The sequence below is a fragment of the Mya arenaria genome, chromosome 4, assembly GCF_026914265.1.
Source record: "Mya arenaria isolate MELC-2E11 chromosome 4, ASM2691426v1".
Classification (NCBI taxonomy): Eukaryota; Metazoa; Mollusca; class Bivalvia; order Myida; family Myidae; genus Mya; species Mya arenaria.
The window spans coordinates 61986760-62007569 of record NC_069125.1 but is presented as its reverse complement, the minus strand read 5'-3'; the positions used below and the strand labels follow the sequence as shown (position 1 = coordinate 62007569).

Below are 20810 nucleotides of genomic sequence, written 5' to 3'. Positions count from 1 at the left end.
ATACAACTGTTGTGGACGAGAACATTATGCACATGATTGTCCGGGAAAGTCGAAGATGTCTCTATTAAGTGTCAAAATATGGGCATTTAATTGAAAAAAAATCTAAACTGTGTAGACGAAATGCAGAAATGCAAGACAAAAAAGATGGCGTTAAAACTAAGGTGCTCTTTTATCTCTTGTATCTTATTTAAGTAGACATATTATAACGAACAATAACATAGTCTCGTTGATTAAAGAAACTATGCAAGCTCATTTGAGGATAACTGGATAGTTTGTTATAGCGAAAATAATTAATCGCGTTCATGCAACTTAAAAAAACTTTGGCTCGTTCGGGATTTGAACCCGGTACCTCTCGCACCATAGATGAAAATCATACACCTAGACGAATGGGCCGTTCTTAATGACATGTGTAATACTTACCTAATCGAGACATATGAATCATTCCTTTTCAATGACACTGCTACATCTGGTGGTGATTTCAGATAGAAAGACGTGTTGCTTTATATAAATAAAGTAACATGTACAAATTCTATCAATATGTTCACATCAAATTAGTGTAAAAATATCAATATGCAGTTCATGACTATTTAACCAAATGGTAAAAATATAATTTCCTAATGCAAATAATATGTTTTACATTCAACTGCAAGTATCAATGAATACACAATTAATATAGTGTCATGTTCCATTAGTATCGCGGCTCGTTGGTCTAGGGGTATGATTCTCGCTTTGGGTGCGAGAGGTCCCGGGTTCACATCCCGGACGAGCCCGTTATATTTTATACTAATTTGCGAAATCAATGGTTGTTCGCTTGTAAAATTGAAAATCTATGGTTCAAATCCCGGATGCCACTGTGTTTATATTACTTTTGTTCATTATAACCCTTTCAAACTACCGATATAATCACTACCTCAACTCATAATAATATAAAGTATTCGATAATGATAGTTATCGGCATTGAGTGACATATTGAATATGCACACATGGACGAATGTCTTTTTTTGATAATCCATTAACCATTGGTACTATCACTGCAATACTCGCCACATAGTGTCAGTGTCGTCATCGGTTTCGTCGTTTTCGTCGTTGTCATTATGATGATGATAATGATGATAACGACGATGACGATGTTGATGGAGAGGACACATGCATTGGACTGGTGACGTCAAATATTTATCTGAAAAAAAAAATGCGCATTACAATTTTATTCCAAATATAACTACCATGCTTCCGTCGACGTGTACTTGATACACGCGTTGTGCTAACTTTTATTTAAATTGATACTTTTATGTTTTCCAAAATGGTGGGCTCGTCCGGGATTTGAACCCGGGACCTCTCGCACCCAAAGCGAGAATCATACCCCTAGACCAACGAGCCGCGATAATAAAGTGTGGCACACATGTGAAAAAAAAAAAGACAAAGAACAGGTCACCAGGTATTGCGCAATAAATGAGAAATATTTTCGGTTAAAATTAAACACATAGCTTATTTAGATTCTGATTCTTTGGAAGAGCCTGCATTAAAAAACAATGGCTCGTTGGTCTAGGGGTATGATTCTCGCTTCGGGTGCGAGAGGTCCCGGGTTCAAGTCCCGGACGAGCCCGAATCTTTTAACGAAGCCGGTGATAATTAATGCAAATCATGATATTTTGTTACTTTTTTATATGATAAAATATTTTCACAATACATACATTAATAATTTAATTTGTATCAAGAATCGTTTGTGATCATACATTTATTACGACATATCCTCTACGAGGATGATTTGAACGCACTATGAAGATGATCACGAATTAAAAACAACAACAGATAAATAGGAATATGATGCCATGTAAGAACCAAACTAATATAAACAAGTATGCATTAGGTTTAGGTTATAGACAGGTATATAGAAATAAAACAATTCTATAAAATACGTTATCAACATAATCAACAGACATGTAAACATTCAACGTTTCAGTGTTATTTTAAGGGTCGGCGACAATGCAAAAGTGGATGGGGAAGGTCAAAAACTTAAACTCTTAAAAACTTCATGTTATATTTAGTTTTTAGGAACGATCTTTTTTGGGAGTGAAACATATATTCTAGGTGACATGTTTTGTGGAAGTAAGGAGTTAAACATATTTTACAAAAGATGATTTTATCAGATTTCGTATGAAAAAGCAATCACATTATTTCGGAAATGTCTGTCGACATTATTACTTTTTTGTCAAAATGCCCAAGACTACCTATTCAACAATGTCTTGAGAATTCTTGATGATATCTTGTCAAATGATAATTCAAAAGAAATAATGAACAATCGTAGATGAAATTTATTTCCAGGTTACAAAAATGCATTTATCTTTTTTACATAGCTGCAATCAACACAAAGCCCTAAGACATTGTTGATTGGGCAGTTCCGATAAATTTGACTCATAAACATATTCTTTTTGTATGAAGACATTTCTGGGAAAACGTAAATGGTTTTTGATTGGAAATCTAATAAATTAGTCTTTCATAAAAAAAGCTCAACTCCGAATTACAGATTTTTATTTTGCAACTGATATATGAATCATGCTTGTTAAATATTTAACATCAAAAGTATATAGACATTGATTTTTTTTAAGCTTTTTAAATTTTGGTCCTTCAATCGACTTTTGCATCGCTGCTGGCCCTTCAACGCAAGTAAAATTATAATATACACTGTATGCGTTTTGTTTATAGCGAAATCTATTTTGGATAGCAACAGTTTATAACAGTCTTGATATGTTATTTCATTATTCCCGCAAAAAGGCACTAAAGCATATCGAAAAATTCTTCGATATGTTAACCAAATGTCACAATAAGAATTGATCTAGTGTATTAAGTAGGTCATAAGTATACACTAAAAATAACAACTGAAAACCGGTCTCCTTGGCGGACAGATCTGTGGACATTTACAGATTCCGGGCAAGACCCAGACCACCGAATACATGTTGTAAGGTTTTTGAATCGCTGAGGGCAATAATCACGGATTGCCCACCGTATAAAACATATTCATTAACACCGAGTGTGGACCTCGCGCTTTCCTGCGTTTCAGCCGTCTACACGCGACACATTTTGAACGTTCAGAAATTTCGATTGATTACTTGTTCTCTATAATGTTCGTTTACTTAGCTATTTTCACCATATTCACAGACTTTGAGAGGGGTTCAATATTGCCAACATTAAATACAAAATGTAAAACCAGCAAATCCAACTTAACCGGTTCAACCTCAGACTTAGCTCCGTCAGCATTGAGTTTCAAAACACCGAGTTTTAATGTTCTATGTACGAATGTCCTGAAGTTTGAGCCGGTATAAACCTGTTTCATACCAGATGGGTGTATAAAAAGATGCCTGCTGAAGACACGCAACAAATAAACACTGTCTTAGGGACCAGAGGTCTGAAGGTCTGCAAGGAATAAGCTGTATACTTTCTCAGGAGACTGGGAGCTGATGCCATCATATTTGAAATACTGAGAAGTTTGAAACTTCATTCGGTGATACGAATGAGTCAATACTTAAGAAAATTTATGATGTCAACAAAAAAAAATATCTTGCAGTACTATTGTACACGATTGAAACATAAGTATACACACGCACTGCAGATGAACGCTACAACTAGCAAGAACCCTGATACATAAGAAGAATGTTCTTTCAAGGGCTAAAGTCAGATTTAAAACATCTTGCAGCTCTCACGTTCGAAACGGTGAACGATTATGACAAGTAGAGGAAAGAAATGAGGGCATTGTAAATGTAATTGTGAGGCAGAAAATGCAGCGAAAATAACGCGAGATAATGATTCTTAAAAGAAGACAAGAAATATAAGAAAAGCGAAACACAATGCTTCCTGCATTCAACAATTCTAATGCCACAACAGTAAAATAACGAACTTCACTCATGGGTAACACACCAGTTTTGACATGAGTGTCCTCATGAAAAGTTTCAACGCGCACAGCAAACTTTTTATGGTTCACAGTGTCATGAACAAGAACAATTGTATGATCAGCCAACGCGCCCTTATTAACATCTAGAGGCTATATTACAAGATACGCTCGAGGTCCAACAGGAAACACACGGCCGCAAGGTTTATCAGAGGTCATGAAAGAGGAACATTTCAGTATAGCTCACATCGACTTGTGGCATGAAACTCATTTACATCTCAATGTTACAACTGTGGACGAGAACATTATGCACATGATTGTCCGGGAAAGTCGAAGATGTCTCTATTAAGTGTCAAAATATGGGTATCTAATTGAAAAAAGTCTAAATTGTGTAGACGAAATTCAGAAATGCAAGCAAAGGTAGATGGCTTTAAAACTAAGGTACTCTTATATCTCTTGTATCTTATTTAAGTAGACATATTATAACGAACAATAACATAGTCTCGTTGATTAAAGAAACTATGCAAGCTCATTTGAGGATAACTGGATAGTTTGTTATAGCGAAAATAATTAATCGCGTTCATGCAACTTAAAAAAACTTTGGCTCGTTCGGGATTTGAACCCGGTACCTCTCGCACCATAAACGAAAATCATACACCTAGACGAATAGGCCGTTCTTAATGATATGTGTAATACTTATCTAATCAAGACATATGAATCATTCCTTTTCAATGACACTGCTACATCTAGTGGTGATTTCAGATAGAAAGACGTGTTCCGTTATATAAATAAAGTAACATGTCCAATTTATATCAAAAATTAGTGTATAATTATTAATATGCAGTTCGTTACTATTGAAACAAATGGTAAAAACATAATTTCCAAATACAGATAATATGTTTTAAATTCAACTGCAAGTATCAATGAATACACAATGTATGATTCTCGTTTTGGGTGCGAGAGGTCCCGGGTTCAAATCCCGGACGAACCCATTATATTTTATACAAATTTGCGGAATCAATGGTTGTTCGTCTGAGAAACTGTAAAACCATGGTCGAATCTCGGACGAGTCCGTTCTTTTTGCATAAAGGTTTTCCATTAACGCCGTGTTTTAAGTAGCCTTTAAAAATACAGATATAGTCATTACCTCAACTCTTAATAATATTAAGTATTCGATATCACAATCACTAAAAAGAGGGACATAATGAATATGCACACATCGACGAATGTTTCTTTTGACAATCCATTCGTCATCGTCAGAATGATAATGATAATGACGATGACGATGACGATGACGACAACGATGTTGATGAAAAGTAGCTTAACTTATATATACAATATGCATTAAGTTCAAGTTTTTCATCGTTCACAGTATATATAAAATATATATGTACATATATTTGTATATTGACTCAAGACTATAGAAATACAGCAATTTTATAAAATTACGTTATCGTCATAATTCAGTGTAATTTTAAAAGCAAAATTATTATATACGTTGTACGCATCTCGGTCATACATAGCGAAAACTATTTTTACATAGCAACAGATTATAACAGTCTTGATATGTTATTTCGTCATTCCCATAAATCAAACTCACTAAAAGCATATCAAATCTTTCTACGATATGTTAACCAAATGTCATAATAAGAAACTTTCACAGCTTTATCACAGAGTTTTTTGCCTAGCAAAAAACTAGCAATAATGTGTGCAAGCTTTAGGTCGGAGCGATTATTAACGGACTGCAAAACACCACTTGCTTCACTTGATAAGCGTTTGACTGAAAACGACTCGCAACAAGACTTTGCTTTTTACAGAATGTAATTTTCTTCTGCGAGGATAGGATTGACTGTAGAAATTTTACGCAAAAGTCTATAGCTCAAGTCTAATAAGTAGCTCAAATGTATGCACTGGATCACTGACAACGCGCCTTCTTGGCGGACAGATCTGTGGACATTTACAGAGTCCGGGTTAGACCCTGACCACCGAATATATGCTGTAATTTTTTTAATTCATTGAATTCCATAATCACAGGTTGTCCACCGTATAAAACATGTTCATTTAAAGCCAGTACTGGACCTGGCGCTTTCTTGCGTTTCAATCGTTTACACGCGACGATTAATGCACAGAAATGTCGATTTATGTATTTTCCGATTCGAGTTCTCAATCGTTTTTGTTTTATTCGCATTTACACCCTTTTCGCAGTAAAGAAGTTGTCTCCAGTGTATCAGTGCTTACAGCCAACCTGCTGACGATCACAAAGCTCTCTGCGAACAAATATATGCAATAGGACCCGAATCGCCATGTATTTCACTCTGTTTCCCCACGTCTGCTATCAAGATGTGACTGGAAATCGTAATCACTCCTATCTCATGTCATCACTTTACGTTGTAATGGCGTCACGGCGGGATCAAAATATTATGTCACTGGGTGCATGCAGACCGCAATTGCTCTTAAAAACAGAAGCCTCGCGGCTCATCCGTCTCTACCAATCATTGCTGGATGACCAATCAAATTTCTTTTCATATACAATTAGGAGAATTTCACTTCCGTTCAAGATCAGAAAGTGATATGCGAAGTAGACAATTTTATTCCAAAGAACAGTTTATAAATGGGCACATACGCACACTCAAAATCGGGCTTCTTTTTTAGACGACGACATCATGACATTTGAAGTTTCTAAAGGAACAAGATGTTCCGGCGCTGAAATATGTAGAAGATTGAAGAATTTTATGACACAATATTGTGAGACAAAACCCAACTTATTAAATTATTAATCAAGAAGAGACAACAGTCATAGGTGAAGGGACAGGTCCATGAGCTCCGTATTTCTAATACGAACAGGAACAGGAAAATATATCGAACACGGGAGCCACTGCTAAAATGGACCAGAATGTCTTGCAATGGAGAAGCTACAACATACCCAGTAGACTGGGAACTTATGCCACCATATCTGAAATGTGAAAACAAAATGAAATGAAATGAGAAATTTGAAGGTACTTTCTGTGATATTGAGACAAATAAGTCAATACTTAAGGAGTTGTATACATAAAAACAATGTCATTTTGCAGCACTATTGTACAAGATTGGAAAATAATTGAACACAAACACTGCAGATGAAATATTTTACTAGGAAAAACAATGATATATGAGCAGGATATTCTATCAAGGGTTAGGGTTACGGCTGGAGTCAGATTTAAAGCAACTTGCTTGGTGAAAGATTATGACAAGTTGAGAAAACAAGTAAGAGCATTGTAAATGGGAGAAGACGAAGAAAAAGGTGAGAGAATAGTATGTAATGATGCTACTTTAAAAGTAGACAAGTACGATAAGAAACTGGAAACACAATTAAAAATTGTGATAATTTTGATAGAAAAGATGAACACTCCTCTGGAGAAATTAGGAAAGACGAAACCTGAAACAAATGCTTCATGAAAACAGCAATATACAATGCCACAACCGTAAGCAACAATGACAAACTTTACAAATGGATAATTCACAAACACACCAGTTGCAACAATAGGGTCGTTCTGAACAGTTTAACGCTCACCACAACCTTTTCATGGTTGACAGTGAACAAGAACAGTCGCATTATCAGCCAAGCGCGCCCTAATTTACTGCTAGATGCTTTATTACCATATTCTTCCGGGGTCCAAGAGGAAACACACAGCCGCAAAGGTTATTCAAATGACACGGAAGAGGAACATATTGGTACAGATCGCAGCAACCTGTGGCAGGAAATGTATTAACACCCTAATCTTACAACTATCATGGATGAGCATACGCCTGTGTTTTTCAGGGAATACATGTAACCCGGAGTTCTCCTAACTGGGTTTTCCCATGGCGGTACAAATAAAAAGGTGAAATTCAAGCTATTAAATTTAATGTAGCGGATCAATGATTCTGTTGTTGCAAAGTGGCGTGTGTATTTTAAAACGGTACAAATGTGTTTGTACCTTGCGATTAGCTTGGAAAAGCCAGAATATTCATAAATGCGGACTTCAACTATTGCATTCCCACCCGATTGTCACAACTGCCGTGGAAGAAGACATTATGTTAGTAATTGTGTGGGGAAATTAAAAGGCGTTATTAAGTGTCAAACAACGAAATAATGCACTTCGTCCATGCATTTACAAAAACAGGGCTCGTCCGGGATTTGAACCCGGGACCTCTCGCACCCTAAGCGAGAATCATACCCCTAGACCAACGAGCCATTACTAATGACAAGAACTTTTATCTATTAATAACATTGCGGAATCATTTCTTTCCAATGAAACTGCTTTCTGAGTTTGGTAGCATCTGGTGGCCATTTCAGACAGGATGACTTGCCACATACAGATATAGTAATAATAATCCTTATCGCGGTTCGTTTGTGAAACAGTAAAACCATGGTTTAAATCTCGGATGCCACTGTGTTTATATTACTTTTGTTCCTTATAACTCTTTGAAACTTCCGATATAATCACTACCTCAACTCATAATAATATAAATTATTCCTTAATGATGACTATCGTCATTGAGTGACATATTGAATATGCACAAATGGACGAATGTCTTCTTTGATAATCCATTCACCATTGGTACTATCACTGTAATACTCGTCACGTAGTGTCAGTGTCGTCATCGTTTTCGTCGTTTTCGTCGTTGTCATTATGATGATGATAATGATGATAACGACGATGACGATGTTGATGGAGAGGACACATCCATTGGACTGGTGACGTCAAATATTTATCTGAAAAAAACATCCGCATTACAATTTTAATCCAAACATAACTACCATGCTTCGGTCGACGTGTACTTGATACACGCGTTGTGCTAACTTTTATTTAAATTGATACTTTTTTGTAATTCCAAAATTTTGGGCTCGTCCGGGATTTGAACCCGGGACCTCTCGCACCCAAAGCGAGAATCATACCCCTAGACCAACGAGCCGCGATAATAAAGTATTGCACACATGTGAAAAGATTGACAGAAAACAGGTCACCAGGTATTGCGCAATAATGAGAAATATTTTCGGTTCAAATTGAACACAGAGCTTATTTAGATTCTGATTTTTTGGAACAGCCTGCAGTAAGAAGCAATGGCTCGTTGGTCTAGGGGTATGATTCTCGCTTAGGGTGCGAGAGGTCCCGGGTTCAAATCCCGGACGAGCCCTAATCTTTTAATGAAGCCGGTGCAATTAATGAAAATCATGATATTTTGTTATCATTTTTATATGATAAAATATTTTCACAATGATAATCATTTAACTTTTATCAAGAATAATTTCTGAACGTTCATTTATTAAGACATATCCTCCACGAGGGTGATTTGAACTCACTGTTAAGATGATCACGAATTAAATAAATAGATAATAAGTAATATGATGCCATGTATATAAGAAGCAAAACTAATATAAACAAGTATGCATTAAGTTTAGGTTATAGACAGACATATAGAAATAGAACAATTCTATAAAATACGTTATCAACATAATCAACAGACATGTAAACATTCAACGTTTCAGTGTTATTTTTAAGTGCCGGCCACAATGCAAAAGTGGATGGGGAAAGTAAAAAACTAAAACGTTTAAAAAGTTCTTGTTATATTTAGCTTTAAGGAACGATCTTTTTGGGGGCGTGAAGCTTATATTCTTGGTGATATGTTTTGTGGAAGTAAGGAGTTAAACATTTTTTACAAAAGATGATTTCATCAGATTTTGGATGAAAATGCAATCACATTATTTCGGAAATGTCTATCGACATTAATACTTTCTTTTTGTCAAAATACCCAAGACTACATATTCAACAATGTCTTGAGGGTTCTTGGTGATATCTTGTCAAATAAGATAGTCATTTAGAAAAAATAATGAAAATTCGTGGATGAATTTTTTTTTCCGGGTTGCAAAAATGCATATTTCTTTTTTAAATAGCTGCAATCAACAAAAACCCTTAGACATTGTTGATTGGGCAGTTCCGATAAATTTGACTTATAAACATATTCTTTTTGTATTAAGACATTTCCGGGAAAACGTTAATGTTTTTTGCAGACCTGCATAATTATGCTCTAAGGAAAACAGAAGCCTCACGGGTCATCCATCTGCACTAATCATTGCTGGGCGACGCATCAAATTTCGTGATGAGAACATTTCGTCTTTAATGATCGAAAAGTTGTTTTCAAGGAGACAATTTATTCCGAAGAACAATTAACAAATGGGCACATACGCTCATTCAGAATGAGGCTTCTTTTTTAGACGACGACACCATGACATTTGGGCGAAACTCAAGCGATCAGCAGTGTTTGCAGATTTCGTTGGAGCTGAGGGTGATTTATCTACAAACAACGGGTGAACATATGAGAAAAACGACTTATGCCAATGGATTCTTCAAGATGTCAACACCGTACAAGAAGCTGTCGGTACCTCACGTGATGCCGTTGAAAGAAGATCTAAGAGAACGCCTCTACACAGTAAGTATATAGAATAAAACGATACGTATCTAAAGGCCTCTGAAATCATAGCATTTACCCCCAATTTTATTCTAGAGATCACAGACAAAGCTTCGTTGGATTTTGTACAATGCGAACATTTGCCTGAAAGATCGCTTCTCACCAAGGACAATCAGTGTATGTGAATTAAGTGTATCACACTCTATGAAACTCTATGAAACCTGAAACATAACCAATTGCGCCAAGTGATAATAGTCCTTGCTGTGTAATTCCGAGCAACTGTCGTCTCTCAAGCAAGGGATTCAAACTTGTCCGAAAAACTGTCACTTCACTGTCTATTTCCGTGTTTCAATGTACAAATGTGCTGAAGTTATAACCAGTGCGTGTGGTTGTAACTAATGTAAACTACTAATAGAACTGAATGTAGACTTGGAAAATTATTCAGACTTCAATTGTTTCAGAGGTTCATACCCGGATGAATTTCCATGTCAATCCCTCCACGGTTGCATTGCATAACAGTCTATCTGCCAAGCGACATACCGTCTTTGGGAAGTGCTGAAAGTCTGGGGTCAGGTACAACATCGAAGGGGTCCCCAACTAGGTTAAGCTCCTGGAGTCAATTCTAGAAGCTCATCGGACAACATATAACCTTTCCCTTCTAGATTGCGGATCGAATCATCAAAAATCGCCGCTGTCTTCGATCTCGACAAAAAAGACTCGATTATTAACTGAAAAATACAAAACCGGGTCTCGTCCGGTGGCGCGTTTAGAAACTGGTGGCCCGATGGCCCTAAAGGAATTTATTAGTTTCTACATTGGACGGTTAAGGAAATTAGAAACAACTAGAGTTTCTGAAGGACAAAGATGTCCCGCTTCCGAAAGATGTGTTGTGGATATAAAATTATTAATCAAGAAGAGACTCCAGCCGTACAGGTGGAGGGACAAGTCCATATGACCCGTATTTCTAAAAGTTTGTTGAGAGCTAGAGAATGGCGAGGTTTCATATCAGACATTGGTGTATAAGTAACAATTTTGCTTCAGGCCAATTCATACAAGGAGCCACTGTTGTAAGGGACCAGAAGGTCAAAGCAAATGACAAACTACAAACATCCGCAGGAGACGGGGAACTAATGCCACCATATCTGATATGAGGATTTTGAAAGTACATTAGATGATAGTGAAACAAATAAATCAATACTCGCATATTGTTTTTTGCATACTTGTTTAATGCATGTTTACAAAACAAACAATGACATTTTACAGAACTACTGTATAAAATGGAAAATGATTCTACACAAGTACTGCAGTAGAAATATATACCTAGGAAAAACGATGACATATGAAGAATGTTCTATCAAGGGTTGAAGTCGGATTCAACGAATCTTGCAACTTTCAAGTTCAGAACGATGAACGAATATGACAAGATGAGAACAGAAGGAAGAGCATTGTAAATTGCGGAAGATGCAGAAAAGGCAGATACAAAAAAACGTGTAATGATGCTACTAGATAAGAAGAAATTTATTAACGAAGTAATGTTACAACTGTGGACCAGAATATTATGCCCGGGATTGTCAAGGTATGAATCAGTTCCACCCGAGTTATACAACTGTCGTAGACGAGGACTTTATGCTAGTGATTGGCCAGGAAATAAGAAGGCGCTATATATTAAGTGTTAAATATAAAATAATAAATTGCGTTCATGCAATTAATAAAAACTGGGCTCGTTCGGGATTTGAACCCGGGACCTCTCGCAGCTGAAGCGAGAATCATATCCCTGGTCAACGAGCCTTTAATAATTACAGGAATCTTTATATATTCCTATAATTGTGGTCTCATTCCTTTTCAATGACACAGACTACCGAGTTTGGTAACATCTGGTGGCTATTTCAGACTGGACGACGTGTCTGCTTCATAAAGATATAGTAATAATTGCACAATCAGTACTATCAGTATCGCGGCTCGTTGGTCTAGGGGTATGATTCTCGCTTAGGGTGCGAGACGGCCTCGGGTTCAAATCACGGACGATCCCCATTTTATATTTTATACCAATGTGCGGAATCAATGGTTGTTCGCCTGTAAAACGATAAAAGCATGGTTAAAATCCCGGATGTCACTATGTTTGTATTTCTTTTATTATGAAAGCGCCGTGTTTTAAAAGCCTTTCAACGTACATATTTAATAATGACCTCAACTCGTTATAATAAAAAGTGCTCGATAAAGATAACTATCGTAATAGAGGGACATATTGAATATGCACACACCGACGAACATCCCTTTTGATAATTAACCATTGGTACTGTCATCGTCGTCGTTTTCGTCGTTTCGAATACAGAAACAATGACGAATGAAGAGAACACATGCATTGGACTGGTGATGTCAAATGATTATCGGAAAAATGCTCAAAACAATTTTAATTAAAAAAAATAATTACCATGCTTCGGTCGACGTGTACTTGATCTACGCGTTGTGTAAACGTTTATTTAAATTAACACTTTCAACAAATTCCATAAAATATTGGGCTCGTCCGGGATTTGAACCCGGGACCTCTCGCACCCAAAGCGAGAATCATACCCCTAGACCAACGAGCCGAGATACTTAATTGCGATACACATGTGATAAGATTGATAGAAAACAGGTCACAAGATATTGCACAATAAACTGACAAATGTGACGAGCCGAAAGTTCAACACATAGCTTTTTGAGAATCTATTTTTTTGACAAATCCTAACTTTCTCAACAATGGCTCGTTGGTCTAGGGGTATGATTCTCGCTTAGGGTGCGAGAGGTCCCGGGTTCAAATCCCGGACGAGCCCGAATATTTTATACTAATTTTCGATATGAATGGTTGTTCGCCTATGAAATGGTAAAACCATGGTTCAAATCCCATATGTCACTGTGTTGATATTTCTTGTTCATTAACGCCGTGTTTTGAAAACCTTTCAACGCACATAATTAATAATTACCTCAACTCGTTATAATATAAAGTGCTCGATAACGCTAACTATTGCTATAAAGGGACATATTGAATATGCACACACCGACGAATGAACCTTTTGATAACTATCCATTGGTACTGTAATCGTCGTCGTTTTCGTCGTTTCGAATACAGCAACGATGACAATGTTAATGAAGAGAACACATGCATTGGACTGGTGACGTCAAATATTTATCGAAAAAATGCGCATAACAATTGTATTCAGAAAAATATAACTACCATGCTTCGGTCGACGTGTACTTGACATATACGTTGTGTAAACGTTTATTTAAATTAACACAACAAATTCCATAAAATATTGGGCTCGTCCGGGATTTGAACCCGGGACCTCTCGCACCCAAAGCGAGAATCATACCCCTAGACCAACGAGCCGCGATAATTAATTGAGATACACATGTGATAAGATTGATAGAAATCAGGTCACCAGATATTGCACAATAAATGAGAAATGTGACGAGCCGAAAGTTCAACACATAGCTTTTTGAGAATCTATTTTTTTGACAAATCCTAACTTTCTCAACAATGGCTCGTAGGTTTAGGGGTATGATTCTCGCTTAGGGTGCGAGAGGTCCCGGGTTCAAATCCCGGACGAGCCCGAATCTTTTAACGAAAGTGCCATTAATGAAAATAAATATGATTTAATTAAATGTTTTGTTGTATTGCTTAAATATTGCAATGATAAATACATTTACCATTAAATTGTATCAAGAATAATTTCTGATCATTCATTTATAACGACATATCAACCTCGAGGGTGATTTGAACTATTACGATGATCACGAATTAAATAAAAATATTGATAGGGATATAATGCTATGTTTATAAGTAGCAAAACTAACATAAACAAGTATGCAACTAGGTTCAGGTTATAGACAGAAATATAGAAAAACAACAATTGTATCAAATTACTTTATCAGCGTAATCAACGGTAAACATGTCAACGTTTCAGTGTTATTTTAAACGCAAGCAAAATTATAACATACATTGTATGCATTTTGTTTTTAGCGAAATCTATTTTTGCATATTAAAAATTTATAACAGTCTTGATATGTTACATTATTCCCGAAAACAAAGTCATTAAAAGCATGTCCAATCTTTTTACAAAATGATAACCGAATGTCATAATAAGAAACTTCCACGTACTGTGGCTTTGTCATATAGTGTTTTGTCTAGCAACACGCTAGCAATAATGTGTGCAAGCTTAAAGTCCGAGCAATTATAAACGAACTTCCAAACACCACATGCTTTACTTGCTAAGCGTTTGACCGAAAACAATGAGCAACAAGACTATTCTATATTTATTTCCAGGCGAAAAAAATATTTCTGCCTGTTGATTCTTCAAGATGTCAACGTCGATCATGTAGCTGTCGGAACTTTACGTGCTGCCGTTGAAAGGAGATCTCCGAGACTGCCTCTACCCAGGTAGTATATAAATGCTTATATATGCCGGAAATGTCGCACCATACCAAGGACAATCAGTCTAAGTGGAGTAAACTCATCACAATCAGCTCGATGAACCAAAAACTTAACCCCAGTGGTTTTATCCTTGCTGTGTCATTCCGAGCAACTATCATCGGTCAAGCAAGAGATTCAAGCTAACCAAGTCCGAAAACCTATCACCCCATTGTCTATTTCAGAGTTCAATAGCAAGCAGAACGTTTTCATGTTCATTCCAAATAGCTTCCAAAAAGTATTGATGAGCCAAGCACTTGAGTTATTTTAAATACAACAATCGATATTTACTACATGTCGGGATAGCTTTGTGTTGTCTGGAAGCAAAGGCCAGCAACAAACTGGGACATTGCCAGATCGTCATAATCAATGTACAAATGTGCTGAAGTTTTAGCCGGTACAATGCGTGTGGTCAAATTAGCAGAACAACGAACAGAACAGAAAGGTACTTAGACTTGGAAGATTGTCAATACTTCAATTTTTTTGAAAAGGTTCATACCCGCTAGCATTACCATGTAAATCCCTTCACAGTAAGATTGTATAACGGTCTGTCTGCCATGTGAAATACAGTCCTTCAGAACTGCTGCTGATTTGAGGTCCGATGGAACAGAAAGGAACCCCCTTCTAGATTAAGCCCCTAGAGTCAATTCTAAAAACTCCTCGGACAACCTCTCACCTTTCTCATCTTGATCGCGCATTGAATCATCAAAAGATTCGCTGTCTTCGATTTCACCACAAAGATGCGATTTTTAACTGAAAACAACAAAAACCGTTTCGTCTGGTGGCGCGCGTATAAACTGATGGGCCGGTGGTCCTAAAGGAATTCATTTGTTTCTAAAATGGATGGTAAAGATAGTAAGATACAACTGGAGATGTTGAAGGAACAAGATCTTTCTCTTCTGCAAGATGTAGCAGATTTGAAAACAATTATGACACAATATGGTCAGACAGAATTCAAAGTTGTGGATTTTAAATCATGAGTGTATGAAGTGACATGTTTGCTTCAGGCCAATACATACAAGGAGCCACTGTTTAAGGATCAGAAGGTACACATATACTTAGGAGACTGGGAATGATGCCGCCATATCTGATATACAGAGAAATTTAAAAGTATATTCGGTGGAAGTATAACAAATAAATCAATACTCTTATTGTTTTATGCAAACTTGTTTTATGCATGTTGACAAAACAAACAGTGATATTTTGCAGCACTATTATACAAGATTGGAAAATAATTCTACAGTAGCACTGTAGAAAAAAAATCTATAATTAGCAGAAACCGATGACATATGACGAGAATGTTCTTTTTTCAGATTTAAAGAATCTTGCAGCCTTCAAGTTCGAAACGGTGTAAAACACACAACACGGGTAAAGAAGACAAGTACGATAGAAACACCCCAAAAAAATGTTACAGTTTTGTTAGAAAAATGAACACTGGACTGGAGAAATTAGGAAAGAGGATGTCTGAGACAAATGATTCCTATTCCATGACAATGAACAACAATCGCGAACTTCATAGATGGATAACACACAAACACACCAGTTTCAAGAATATGGTCGTCATGAACAGTCTAACGCGCAGTGCAACCTTTTCATTGTTCACAGTGTTATGAACACGAACAGTCGTATTTTAAGTCAAGTGCGCTCTAATTAATTCACTCCCCAATGAAACAACTGTCTTGGACGATAATATTATGCCGGAGTTTATCAAGAAATTATATTCCCTGCGTGTGTCAGAACGGCCGTGGAAAAGAAAATTAAGAAAATGTTTGTATGGGAAATTTGAAGGCGCCTTGATGTGAAAAAGGTCTAAATGTTGTAGACGAAACTCCTGTGTGACAATATAGATTTAAAAAAAAATGCAATACATGATATACATGCTAACTGTTCTGTTGTTTAATTTTATTAAAACGAACACTCATGAATTCATGTTGATAAAAGAAACGATGTTGTCCTCATATGAGGATTACAGGAGTAGGTTTAGATATCAGAATCAATAAATGGCATTCTTGCAACTTTCAAAATAGGGCTCGTCCGGGATTTGATCCCGGAATCTCGCTCCCGAAGCGAGAATCATACCCCTAGACCAACGAGCCGTTCTGAATGACATGAATCTTTATCTATTCATGTAATTGTGGAATCACTACTTTTCAATGACACTGCTTATTAAGTGTGGTAACATCAGGTGACAATGTCAGATAGAACGACGTGTTTGCTTCTCATATATAATAGTAATCATTGCACAATTTGCATCAGCAATCTGTAATAAATAAGTTTATAATCGTAATAATGCAGTTTGTGAATATAGCTACAAATGGTAAAAAATGACATTTTTGAATACAAATTATTTAACTGCACATATCAAAGACTAAACGATTTAAATATAATTATGTTTACAATCTGTATCGCGGCTCGTTGGTCTAGGGGTATGATTCTCGCTTTGGGTGCGAGAGGTCCCGGGTTCAAATCCCGGACGAGCCCATATTTTTATATTAATCTGCGGAATCGCTTTGACACTGTCTCAAACTGATCTAAGGTGGTTTATTTTACACCATGTCAAAATGATCTGAGATGTTTTGTACACCCTATCGAAATCATGTGAGAGTTCTTTCCTCCAAAGATTCGCTGTCTTAGATCTCTCCAAAAAATGCGATTTTTAACTTAATACAACAAAACCTTTCTAGTCCGGTGGCGCGCGTATAAACTGATGGCCCGGTGTTCCTGAAGGAATTCGTTTGTTTCCACAATTAATGGTAAAGGTTATAAGATACAACTGGAGCTTCTGAAGGAACAATATGTCCCACTTCTGAATGATGGAGCAGATTTGAAGAAGTCTATGACACAACATGGTCAGACAGAATTCAAAGTTGTGTATTTTAAATCATGAGTGTATAAAATGACATATTTTCTTCTGGTGAATACATACAAGAAGCCACTGTTTAAGGTCCAGGAGTGTTGAAAAGAAGAAGGTACATACATACTCGCATATTATTAATGCACACTTGTTTAATGCATAATGACAAAACAAACAATGAAATTTTGCAGCACTATTATACAAGATTGGAAAATAATTCTACAGTAGCACTGTAGATGAAATCTATAATAAAAAAACCTCGATGACACATGAGGAGAATGTTATATCAAGGTCTGAAGTCAGATTTGAAGAAAATTGCAGCTTTCAAGTTCCAAACGGTGTAAAAAATGTATAAAAACAAGGGTGATGATGCTACTAGATAAGACGACAAGTACAATAGAAACCCTTTTAAATAATGTTACAATTTTGTTAGAAAAATAAACACTCGATTGGAAAAATAAGGAAAAAAGGAAGCTTGCGACAAATGCGTCCAATACTACAACAGTGAACAACAATCACAAAACTTCACAGATGGCTGACACAGAAACACACCAGTTTAGGGTCGTCATATACAGTTTTACGCGCACTGCATCCTTTTCATGGTTTACAGTTTTATGAACAAGAACAGTTATATCATCAGCCAAACGCGCCATAATTTACACCTAGAGGCTATTCTACAAGACACTTACGGGAACCAAGAGTAATTACACAGTCGCAAAGGCTTTTCACAGGCTATGAGAGAGGAAAATTTCAGTACAGACCTCAGCGGCAAACCCATTTACACCCCAATGGGATAACTGTCTTGGACGAGGATATTATGCCGGAGTTTGTCAAGGAATTTCATTCCCTCCCGAGTGTCAGAACTGCCGTGGAAAAGAACGTTTTAGTTCAATTGTTGTTTAAATGATGATAGCAGTTGAATAACAAATGCAACCATTTTTAATCGATTGAGTTGACTTTATTTGTATTTGTACAAGAGCCATTTATTTGTTCAGCATTAATCGTGTTATCTGTTAGGTTGTGTTTTGTAACAACCAGTTCACTTTTCTAATCCGTCCCCTTTAAGCAATACTTAAAGGGTGCGTCAAACTGATATATTTGCTGTATTGAGTTAAAATTAAAAGCAAAACACTTCTAAACAGAAGCGCTGAGGAGCGTTCACAGGAAAACAACACAGTTCATCAACAATCGTTGTTTACAAAATAAGGACAATTTCAAAACATCTTATAAACACCGTGAACAAGAAAACAAACGCTTTAAATAACACAAGTTATAAAGCAGGATGGTTTGTATGGCACAAACCTGTTAACATGAAATGTTGGAAATGTGTTGTTTTCCTAAAACAATGGGCTCGTCCGGGATTTGAACCCGGGACCTCTCGCACCCGAAGCGAGAATCATACCCCTAGACCAACGAGCCGGTGACATTATTACTATACTGTCTAATAATAAATTTGTTTAATTATAACTCATTGCGATGGCATTGCTAATGGTTGGGCAACATCTGGAGGCAAAATGATATTAAATGATTTTGTTGTAAATATGCACACCATTGGTTTAACGTTGATAGCTATTGGTCCACCAATTACCTTTTCAAGATGATCTTAATATTGATACAAGTTCAATAGTAAATGCGTTTTTATGACAATATTTTCATTACATTTTTAACAAAAACAAGACGGAGATATAATATATCTTAATTAAGTGCACGATATTACTTATGGTAAGTCTATATTAGGATATCATATTAATTCGATTTGAAAAATACTAATTAATAGTTTCATTAATTCCTTCCGAAATGTAATAAAATAATTGGGATCGTCCGGGATTTGAACCCGGGACCTCTCGCACCCTAAGCGAGAATCATAACCCTAGACCAACGAGCCATTATGGCTACGATATTGTAAAGATCTAATTGTTGAATCCTCAACGATATCATTGCTTATAACAATTGTTAATTTTTTTTGTCATCTGCCAGAATGCCTAGAGGCTAAAATATAAGTTTAAGGTTATGATGACATATGCTTAATAATTGAAAACAAATTTCCATTATTTAAACAACCTGCACGCCAGACTGAGTCAAATACTTTTTTTAAATTGCATGAAAGGACTATTCTAGTTCAGTTTGTTTTTGTACTTACAATATTCTGCAAACATTTGAGGCTTACATATGTTATTAACAGTACTATGGTTTTTTTTTAAATCCTTCCCGTTTGTTTAATATGTTCATTGAGGTATCGTAGCAAGTTAGATTGCTTTATAATTTATCATTTATAAGTGCAGTAAGCAATTTACCTAAACAACTAAGTTAAGTAAAAGCACTATTGTTCTCAGGTTGCTTTACATCACCTTTAAATTTTATACATTGATTCTATATCACCAACTAACCACGTTTTTGGATGAATACCTACACAAACATGTAAATATCTACATGGTACTACAAGATTGCTTTATAAAGTCAATATCGAAATACAACTATACTTTAGCACTAGCACTATAGCGGCTTGTTGGTCTAGGGGTATGATTCTCAATTTAGGTGCAAGAGGTCCAGGAATCCAACCAAGATCGAGCCCATTTTTCCTTTATCTCCATCTTTCCTCTATTGGGTTGTCCTTTCGTACAAAAGGTACACTATGCTAATCCTTCATTTTAAACGTGATGGTATATATCGGTTTATTTTAATACCCGTCCTTGAAATAGAAGTTTTAAGCCTTGTAAAAAGACGAATCAATCCAGCTTAATCCATTCCAGTGAGATATCGAAATTTAATATTTGTTTTCTGGATGCCAATCAAGCATGTGACTATACTTGGATCTTTTTTCTTCTTCTGAAGTAGTGCTAATTTTCAGTCTCTGTATTAAAGTATTTCTTTATGTTGCACAATCAATTTACGATGTCTTTATCCTTCTAAAGAAAAGGCTCGTAAGGAAAATGAGCCCGGGGTCTCTTACGCACCAAAATAAAAAAAATATAAGGCTGGACCAGCGATCAATTAAAAAACTGGCATAATTCCTTCAACTGCAAATATTATAATTTTAATATTTTACCGCAGCTCGTTGGTCTTGGGGTATGATTCTCGCTTTGGGTGCGAGCCCAGTATGTTTTGGAATTTATTGAAGAGTTTCTTGGAGCAAAAATCACAACTCATCGTTGTACAAAGTTTATGTCGACCGATTTACGGTACTTAAGGTATTTGGG

General features: G+C 36.3%; 12 non-coding genes across 12 annotated transcripts; 6 read left to right on the top strand and 6 right to left on the bottom strand.

The window, feature by feature from the left end:
* The first annotated feature begins 698 nt into the window (after positions 1-698).
* On the top strand, positions 699-770 carry Trnap-ugg (transfer RNA proline (anticodon UGG)). Its single transcript has one exon. It is a non-coding gene; the product is annotated as a tRNA-Pro (tRNA).
* A 535-nt stretch (positions 771-1305) lies between these two features.
* Trnap-ugg (transfer RNA proline (anticodon UGG)) lies at positions 1306-1377 on the bottom strand. Its single transcript has one exon. It is a non-coding gene; the product is annotated as a tRNA-Pro (tRNA).
* A 154-nt stretch (positions 1378-1531) lies between these two features.
* Positions 1532-1603, top strand: Trnap-cgg (transfer RNA proline (anticodon CGG)). The gene has a single exon. It is a non-coding gene; the product is annotated as a tRNA-Pro (tRNA).
* A 6421-nt stretch (positions 1604-8024) lies between these two features.
* On the bottom strand, positions 8025-8096 carry Trnap-agg (transfer RNA proline (anticodon AGG)). The gene has a single exon. It is a non-coding gene; the product is annotated as a tRNA-Pro (tRNA).
* A 650-nt stretch (positions 8097-8746) lies between these two features.
* Trnap-ugg (transfer RNA proline (anticodon UGG)) lies at positions 8747-8818 on the bottom strand. The gene has a single exon. It is a non-coding gene; the product is annotated as a tRNA-Pro (tRNA).
* A 150-nt stretch (positions 8819-8968) lies between these two features.
* Positions 8969-9040, top strand: Trnap-agg (transfer RNA proline (anticodon AGG)). Its single transcript has one exon. It is a non-coding gene; the product is annotated as a tRNA-Pro (tRNA).
* A 3788-nt stretch (positions 9041-12828) lies between these two features.
* Positions 12829-12900, bottom strand: Trnap-ugg (transfer RNA proline (anticodon UGG)). Its single transcript has one exon. It is a non-coding gene; the product is annotated as a tRNA-Pro (tRNA).
* Positions 12901-13053: 153 nt separating this feature from the next.
* Positions 13054-13125, top strand: Trnap-agg (transfer RNA proline (anticodon AGG)). Its single transcript has one exon. It is a non-coding gene; the product is annotated as a tRNA-Pro (tRNA).
* Positions 13126-13607: 482 nt separating this feature from the next.
* On the bottom strand, positions 13608-13679 carry Trnap-ugg (transfer RNA proline (anticodon UGG)). Its single transcript has one exon. It is a non-coding gene; the product is annotated as a tRNA-Pro (tRNA).
* A 152-nt stretch (positions 13680-13831) lies between these two features.
* Trnap-agg (transfer RNA proline (anticodon AGG)) lies at positions 13832-13903 on the top strand. The gene has a single exon. It is a non-coding gene; the product is annotated as a tRNA-Pro (tRNA).
* Positions 13904-17168: 3265 nt separating this feature from the next.
* Positions 17169-17240, top strand: Trnap-ugg (transfer RNA proline (anticodon UGG)). Its single transcript has one exon. It is a non-coding gene; the product is annotated as a tRNA-Pro (tRNA).
* Positions 17241-18960: 1720 nt separating this feature from the next.
* On the bottom strand, positions 18961-19032 carry Trnap-cgg (transfer RNA proline (anticodon CGG)). Its single transcript has one exon. It is a non-coding gene; the product is annotated as a tRNA-Pro (tRNA).
* Positions 19033-20810: the final 1778 nt, after the last annotated feature.